Source organism: Arachis hypogaea, chromosome 8, assembly GCF_003086295.3.
Source record: "Arachis hypogaea cultivar Tifrunner chromosome 8, arahy.Tifrunner.gnm2.J5K5, whole genome shotgun sequence".
Taxonomy (NCBI): Eukaryota; Viridiplantae; Streptophyta; class Magnoliopsida; order Fabales; family Fabaceae; genus Arachis; species Arachis hypogaea.
This window is the reverse complement of record NC_092043.1, coordinates 4,782,970-4,790,596: the sequence shown is the minus strand read 5'-3', so window position 1 is coordinate 4,790,596 and position 7,627 is coordinate 4,782,970. Positions and strand designations below refer to the sequence as shown.

General features: G+C 35.0%; 1 non-coding gene across 1 annotated transcript; it reads right to left on the bottom strand.

The window, feature by feature from the left end:
* Positions 1-5,942: 5,942 nt before the first annotated feature.
* Positions 5,943-6,049, bottom strand: LOC112708623 (small nucleolar RNA R71). The gene has a single exon (XR_003156469.1). It is a non-coding gene; the product is annotated as a small nucleolar RNA R71 (small nucleolar RNA).
* Positions 6,050-7,627: the final 1,578 nt, after the last annotated feature.

Below are 7,627 nucleotides of genomic sequence, written 5' to 3'. Positions count from 1 at the left end.
TTCATTTTTTAATTTTAAAATAGAGACAAAATTGGTGTAATGTAGCGTTATTAGAAAATAAGATGTTCATTGCAGTTGTGATGGTAAGAGACAACGAATCAGACTATCTGAATTAGTAGATCAATAATTAGACGGTCCGATTTAGATACATATATTGAACCGTTCGATTTGTGTATCACGGTCCACATGTCGCGCATAAAGCAACCACACTCCATTCTTCTCTAACTCTGGTGTGCTCTCTCTCTCTCACACACACATGCACAACCCTTTCTCTCTAATCCATCTGTGTAATAATCCGTCTTTTTTTCATAGTTTAGTATATCAGGATTTCTGTAACAAAAATTATAATTCATTCCGATACAACGAGACAAATATAAATAAAATATTCTACAGAAATAAAGAGAGAAAAAGCTGAGAAAGAAAAAGTAGCACAATAAATAAGAAAGAGAAAAAATATACTAATAAAACATTTTTTTTATATATGACAAAATAGTATCAATAATAATAACTTGTATCTACCGGATCTAAATTTATCTGATAAAATTCTATTACTGATATTTTTTTATTAGTTTAACTCCAAAAAATATTCTAAATATATTTTAGAGTTGAAATATTCTCTACTACGAATATTCCTCTTATTGATATTTTTAATCGTTTTAACCAATACGATTAGAATTGATAATCGTGTAATTATCACTTTTGATGATTATTCTTCAAAAATTAATCTCCTAGGCACATAAATTAGTAATGATATGCTTACCTAGCTTCCATGTCTCACTCTTCACCACATATTTATTCATCATGTGGTGAATTAATTCAAGAAGAGGAAGATTATGTGATCTATGTTATTACCAATGTTCTGAAAATCGGATCGGATTGGTCGGTTCGATCGGTTTAACTGTAAACCGAATATTTTTACGGTTTGGTTTAACTTATAAAACCGTCAGTTATAAAATCGTTTAAAAACTGCTGAATCGGTCAAGAATCGATCAGTTGGACCGAACCGGAAGCCGGCCGGTTTCCTAAAAGTGTCGTTTCGCGTTTTGGATAAAAGAAAAAATGGGAAGCCTTCAGGCGTTCAGTGCCTCCTCTCAACGCTCACTCTCTCAAGCAGCTCTCTTCCCCCAAAACAAAAACCCTAGCAGACTAGCAATAGCCTCCACCGCCGCCGCATGGAGGGAGACACTGCCGTCGTTGTTCTTGAGCTCTCCAACTCCTCTCAACTTTCACTCTCTCAAATGAAGCTCTTTTCTCCCAAAAAGAAACCCTAGTTTACAGTAGCCTCCACCAGCGCTGCAAGGAGGAAGATAGTGTCGCCGTCCGTCGTGCCGTCATCGTTCTTGAGCTCTCCAACCCCTATTCACTCCAATTGCAGCTTCTTTGTCGAGTTTAGCGTTCGTCGTCTGGTCTACCTTTGCTCATCCGCGCTTCTGCTGCCGTCCATCGTCGTGCTTGTTGCCTAGTTGCTGTCGTCCATCATGCTTAACCACTTTCTCTCATACTCTGCCCAGATTGCTCAGATCGAAGAAGGCAATGGCTTCTCTACTCACTGCTAGTGCTTGTTCTTTTTTTTGTTTTATTTTTTGTTCAGCAATTATATGGATTATTGAATGATTAATTGATTATTAATTAGCCCTGTTCACTGCTATTATTCTATTGTGATATACTGTACTGTTTTGTGTCTTCTTTGTTGCTGTGCTGTGTTTACTGTGGTGTTGTGTTTTTGTTTTCAATTAAAATTTTTCCTTGAGAACTTAGTTTTACCATGCTTGATAAATTGTGCCAATTATGTATTTCTTGAAATTGGTATGACTCTGTAGATTCTAAATAGTGTGCTTCATGTTTCTGATTTCGACAATTTGAGTTGTTTATGAAGCATAATTCACTGTTATTGCAAATGATTCGGGACCACTTTTGAGGTGTGTATGAAGCAGATTACTTGCTGTGTTTGGAGTTGTGTATTAATTAAATTGGTTAATTTGTTATTTGGGTCATATTACAGCTTGTAGTTAAAGAGTGTTTAAAGTTCTAATATCCACTAATTAGTTGGCAATGTTAATATTATTAATAATATTATTAGTAATACTAATCACAAAGTGGAGAGAAATTGTAGAATTTGTCACATGGGCTTGGAGAGAGTGATAGTTCTGAGTTTGATATTCCAATTGAATTGGCTTGTGCTTGTAAAGATGATCTTGCTGCTGCCCACAAAGTATGTGCTGACTGCTGAGACATGGTTCAAGATTAAGGGGAATTTGTTAGTATAAAATCCTATCTTTACTTCATTTTTTTCAATTGCAAAATTTAATTTTTGATATTTTTTAATGTTGAATTTGATTGATTATGTGGTTATTTTAGACACCCTTTTGTTTATGATTCATGGAATTGAGAATTGGATTGTTTGATACTATCCTATATGTATACTTGTTTTATGTCTTGGTGGTAAGTCTGACAAATATTCTCAATTACTTATTGCTATGGTTTTCTTCTTGAACGGAATTTTATTTTTCCAAAAGAAATCATAGAGGATTAGGGTTGTGAATTATTTAACTGAGTGATCAGTGTAAAGCTGAAGATGATGATGACAAAAGTGCTCGGAAACATGTTTTAAGAGTGTTTTAAAAAAATTTGAGTTTGTATTTTGATAAGATCATATGGTAGAAGATATTTTAAGATTTATATTATATTATAATTATATTTTAGGATGTATATTTATAATTTATTTATTATTTTATTTTAAAACGGTTTTTCTAGTTGGACCACGATTGAACCGGTTAGACCAATGAACTAGTAAACCAGTGACTAGAGCGGTTCGATGACCGGTCCGGTTTTCTGAACCTTGGTTATTACATATACGTTAATTATTTTCCAGTCACCCTCCCCTTAATTACTCCCATCATAATTTAATTTCACTCATTTGGTTACTAAAATGATTAGTTAGAAGGGAAGAAGAAATAAAGTAACTAAAATTGTAACCAAGGAAGCTAGTTTAGTTAGAATCCAACCAAACTTGAACCAAATGTCCAAACCAACCCCTTTTTCTGCCTCTCTTAACCCAGCTCGTTCTCTCCCTCTTTATTTAGCTAATCATATGTTAAATAAGAGAGAGATAAGTGTAATGAGGTGTAGTAAAACAATAATCACAATAGGATAGAGAAAAGTGCAAGGAAACTCATTTTTTACAACATGATTTGTGTTTCCTTCCCATGATCCACGTATAAACTCTCTCCCCCTCTTATTCCTTCATCAAACTTCTTTATTTAAACCAATTAGAATTAGAAAAATAAAGGGAAGAGAGACAGAAAGAATGACCAAAAGCCTAGGAGAGAAAGAAAGCTCATGAAACTCTATGTTTTCACTTTTCATCTTATTTATCCTCCGAAATTCAAGAACACCAACCTCCCTTCTTGCTCATACATTAAGTCAGCCATAACCCTTACATATTCAACTTCTTTCTCTTCTTCTTGCCATAAAAAATTTCAGAATATATCACCTCCTTTCTATGCTCTTAAGGTTCGGTTTTGAGAAGAACTTCCAAGAGAAATCATGGTTCTTTAAGTTCTTGCACATGAAGCTCAATCTTAGCACCTTCAAGAAGCCATAGTTATCATATTTCTAGGCTGAAGAAGATGCATGATTTCTTCCTCTTGTTGTCTCCATTTCAATTATAGAAAAACTCTAGAATTAGAGATTGTTGTTCATTGATTTCTTTACTCTATGTTTTAGGAAGTTTTAAAGAAACTCCTCATTAAAGTCTCTAACTTCAAAGAGTGAGAATCTCTCCCTTTCTCTTCATCTCTCCATTCGGCCATGACATCATAAATATGAATCTAGTTTGTGATACAATGAAACAAATTTTCTCTAAAACTTTAAAATGTCTGGTTTGTGGCATAAAAATTTCAGAATCTTTTGAGTTATGTACTAAGATATGAACTTTTGAAAAATGGGGCTTTCTTTTGCAAACAGTAGATGTTGTCTGCAATAGTAAAATCTCTTGTGCATAACTTTCAGTTCTGATGGAATTTTTGAGTGCAACTAAAAACCATCCAAATTTAGGGATTTCTGGTATATTCAATCCAAATTTCAGAGTGATCCAAGTCCTAGAGAGGGAGATATATAACTTAGAAGTAGTGGTGTCCATGGTTCTGTTAAAACAGAATTCTGCAGGCCAAGACTAACTTCTAACATACATAACTTTTCCTTCAGGATTGATATTACCCTAAACTCAGTGGCACTTGAATTGTTGAGGAGTCTAGCTTAACCATGTTAAATTGGAGTTTTATGGATATTTTAAGTAAGCGTGGCTACAAAATTGTTAGACGAATCAGTAACTTGTGTGGTTTGATGAGAATTCCACAGATAGAGTGTTAGAGTGAGACTAATTTTTTTTTTAAATTTAAAGGATCTATTTCATTACTCTAAAATCTCAAATTTTTAGGAGTTAAGAATTGGAAGTTATAAATTTTTGAAAATCACTGGTTAAATCTGGAGAGACTAATTTCCATCACTTTTTACAACAAACTTCCAATGTGCATAACTTCTAGAATAAAATAGCTTTTGGAATGCAACTAAATCACACTTGTTACTAGGAGAATCTAGAATTTCCATTCTAAAATTTAGGATGGTTTGGCTTTTGTGGTAAGAATTATCCAAGTTAAAAGTAACTCCTTACTGTTTAAAAAGCTGAAATTGATAGATTTCTACCTCAACTTTCAACATGCATAATTTCCACTACAAAATAGATATTTAGATTTTTACTATAGGTCAGATTTGCTGTCAGCCTTGGGTGCTCGCGTATTTTCCTGAGTTCTTGGGACTATAATGGTCAGTGAGCTATGATCCTTAAATGGTTATAAACTTTGGTCCAAATCAATTGCGTTGACACAATGTTTGTGCAATTCTGACGTTATTTGTCATTTATAAACTGGGAAAGAAATTTGGTGTGCCTGGATTGTCTTGTTAAGAGATAAGTATAAAGATAATTAATAGTAATAATCAAGTGCAACATAGTAATTTGAATAATGACAACCTCATAACTTTAATAAAAGAGATTATAAACACTAAAAGAGAAGATAAAAAAGAAGGAGAATATATAATTGTTCAAGAAAAAGTAGAAATTAAAGACGATGGATGTTGAGAAAAAATAAGATATGAATTAAAATTTGAAGACACCATAATAGGATTAAAGTTGGGAATATCCATAATAGAATATATGAAAGTACAGAACTCCATAAAATAATATATGAAAGTACAGAAGATTCATAAGCTTATTAGAGAGCTGAGGGCAAGAGTTCCTCTAGAGAGTAATGAAAGATAGAGATATGTTCCTCCTAGAGAAAAGAGTTAAGCCCCAAGATGTTTTTTTACTGCCTAGCAAAGCGGATAGATATTGCTAATGCAGGGACGCCAACCTAACTGATAGCCTATTTCTCATTGAGATGCACTTTTCAAAGCTATAGCGAGTTATTATTAGTATCATTTCTAGCCTAACTGACATGGATAAAACCGTGATGCTATGATTTCCTAACTAACCAAGAGAAGAAGAGGAGCGGATGGCAAATGAGCCAAATAATGCCAGAAAGAAACTTAGTGACTTTACTGCTCCCACTTCTGAAATTTATGAAAGCAGCATAGTGAGACCTAATGTACAAGCAAATGGTTTTGAATTGAAGCCCACTTTCATCCAACTGGTGCAACAAGGTCAGCTTAGTGGGAACCCTCAAGAAGATCTAAATATGCACATATCCAACTTCCTACAAATATGTCACATAGTAAAGGATAATGGGGTCTCTCTCGAAGCCATCCAACTAAGGTTGTTCCCATTCTCTCTGAGGGACAAGGCAAAGTAGTGGCTCCAGATCCAACCTCTGGATAGTATAGCAACTTAGGATGATTTGGTTAATAAATTCCTATCCAAATTCTTTTCACTATAGAAATTAGCCAGGTTAAGACATGATATTCAAACCTTCACCCAGAAAGATGGAGAGTCCTTCTATGAATCCTGGGAGAGATATAAGGATATGATGAGAAAGTGCTTTCATGATATATTTCCCGACTGGTTATAACTCCAAACCTTCTATGACGAAGTCACCCACGCTTTTCAGAACCTTGCTTGATTCATCAGTAGGCAGATCATTGCATAGAAAAACCACTGAAGAAGCTCTGGAGTTAATATAAGTAATAGCCAACAATCAATAAATGTACTCAGCAGAGAGATCAATGAAAAGAAGAGTGATGGAGTTGAGCACATTAGACACACTGTTGGCACAAAACAAGATGATATCTCAACAAATCTTTTTAGTAACAAAACAAATGGGGCACATGCAAGTGTTCACAATGGGAACACAAGTTGTTACTTGTGACTTATGTGGAGGAGGCCACAAGAATAAAGGATGTGATGTACTGCAAGGAGACCAACCATCCATAGAGCAAGGGAACTGCATGAAAAACTTTTCAAGACCACCACAGAATGACCCTTTCTCAAAGACATACAATTTAGGGTGAAGGATCATCCAAATTTTGGTTGGAGAAACCAAGAGTAAAAGAACTTCAATGCACCACTTCAACAACAAGCATTTCCAGTGCAACCACAAAACTCTCAAAAACTCTCTTCCCTTGAAGCTGTGGTAGAGAAATTATCACAATGCACATCCACATTGGCACAATCAACTTCCACTTTCATGCAGTAAATTAGGAGCTTCATTGATAAGACAAGAGCAAACTTTAAGAACCAAGAAGCCTCCAACTGGAACATAGAAGTACAAGTGGGACAAATCACTAAGCAATCAGCAACAACATATTCCAACGCCTTCCCAAGTGACACTGAGCCCAATCCTAGAGAAGAATGCAAGGCTATTATCCTGAGGAGTGGGAAGATAATTGGTAAAGAACCCCTAAAGAAAATTGAAGAGCAAGTTATGAAGCCTATGGAGATAGAAGAGAAGAAAGAACAAAAGCAAGAGAAGGAAGCAGTAAAGGCGTACCAACCAAGAATTTGAATCACTCAAAGGCTCAAGCACAGAACCAAGAGAAGCAATACTCCAAATTTCTGGAGGTATTCAAGAAGCTACAAATCAATATTTCATTCATAGAGCCTTGGAGCAAATGGCGCTTTATGCTAAATTCATGAAGGAGTTGTTGTTTAAGAAAAGATTGTTGAAAAAAGATCAAATAGTGGTTATGACCAAGGAGTGTAGTAAAATCATTCAAGGAAATATACCAAAGAAACTAAAGGATCTAGTGAGCTTCCAAATTTCATGCACCATTGGAACCACCACTCTTGAGATGGCATTGTGCGATCTAGGGATAAGCATCAATCTCATGTCTTTGTCCATGATGAAGAAGCTACAAATCAAAAAGCTGAAACCAATAAGAATAGCTCTACAAATGGAAGATAGATTAGTGAAGTTTGCACATGGGGTAGTGGAAAACATTTTAGTTAAGGTGGGAAAATTCTTTCTACCAGCAGATTTTGTAATCCTTGATATGGAGAAAGTTGAAGATGCCTCCATCATCCTTGGAAGACCATTCCTAGCTATTAGAAGAGCTCTCATAGATGTAGAAAAGGGAGAGCTCACATTGAGGGCACATAAAGAGCACATGGTCTTCAATGTTTTCAAAGACATAC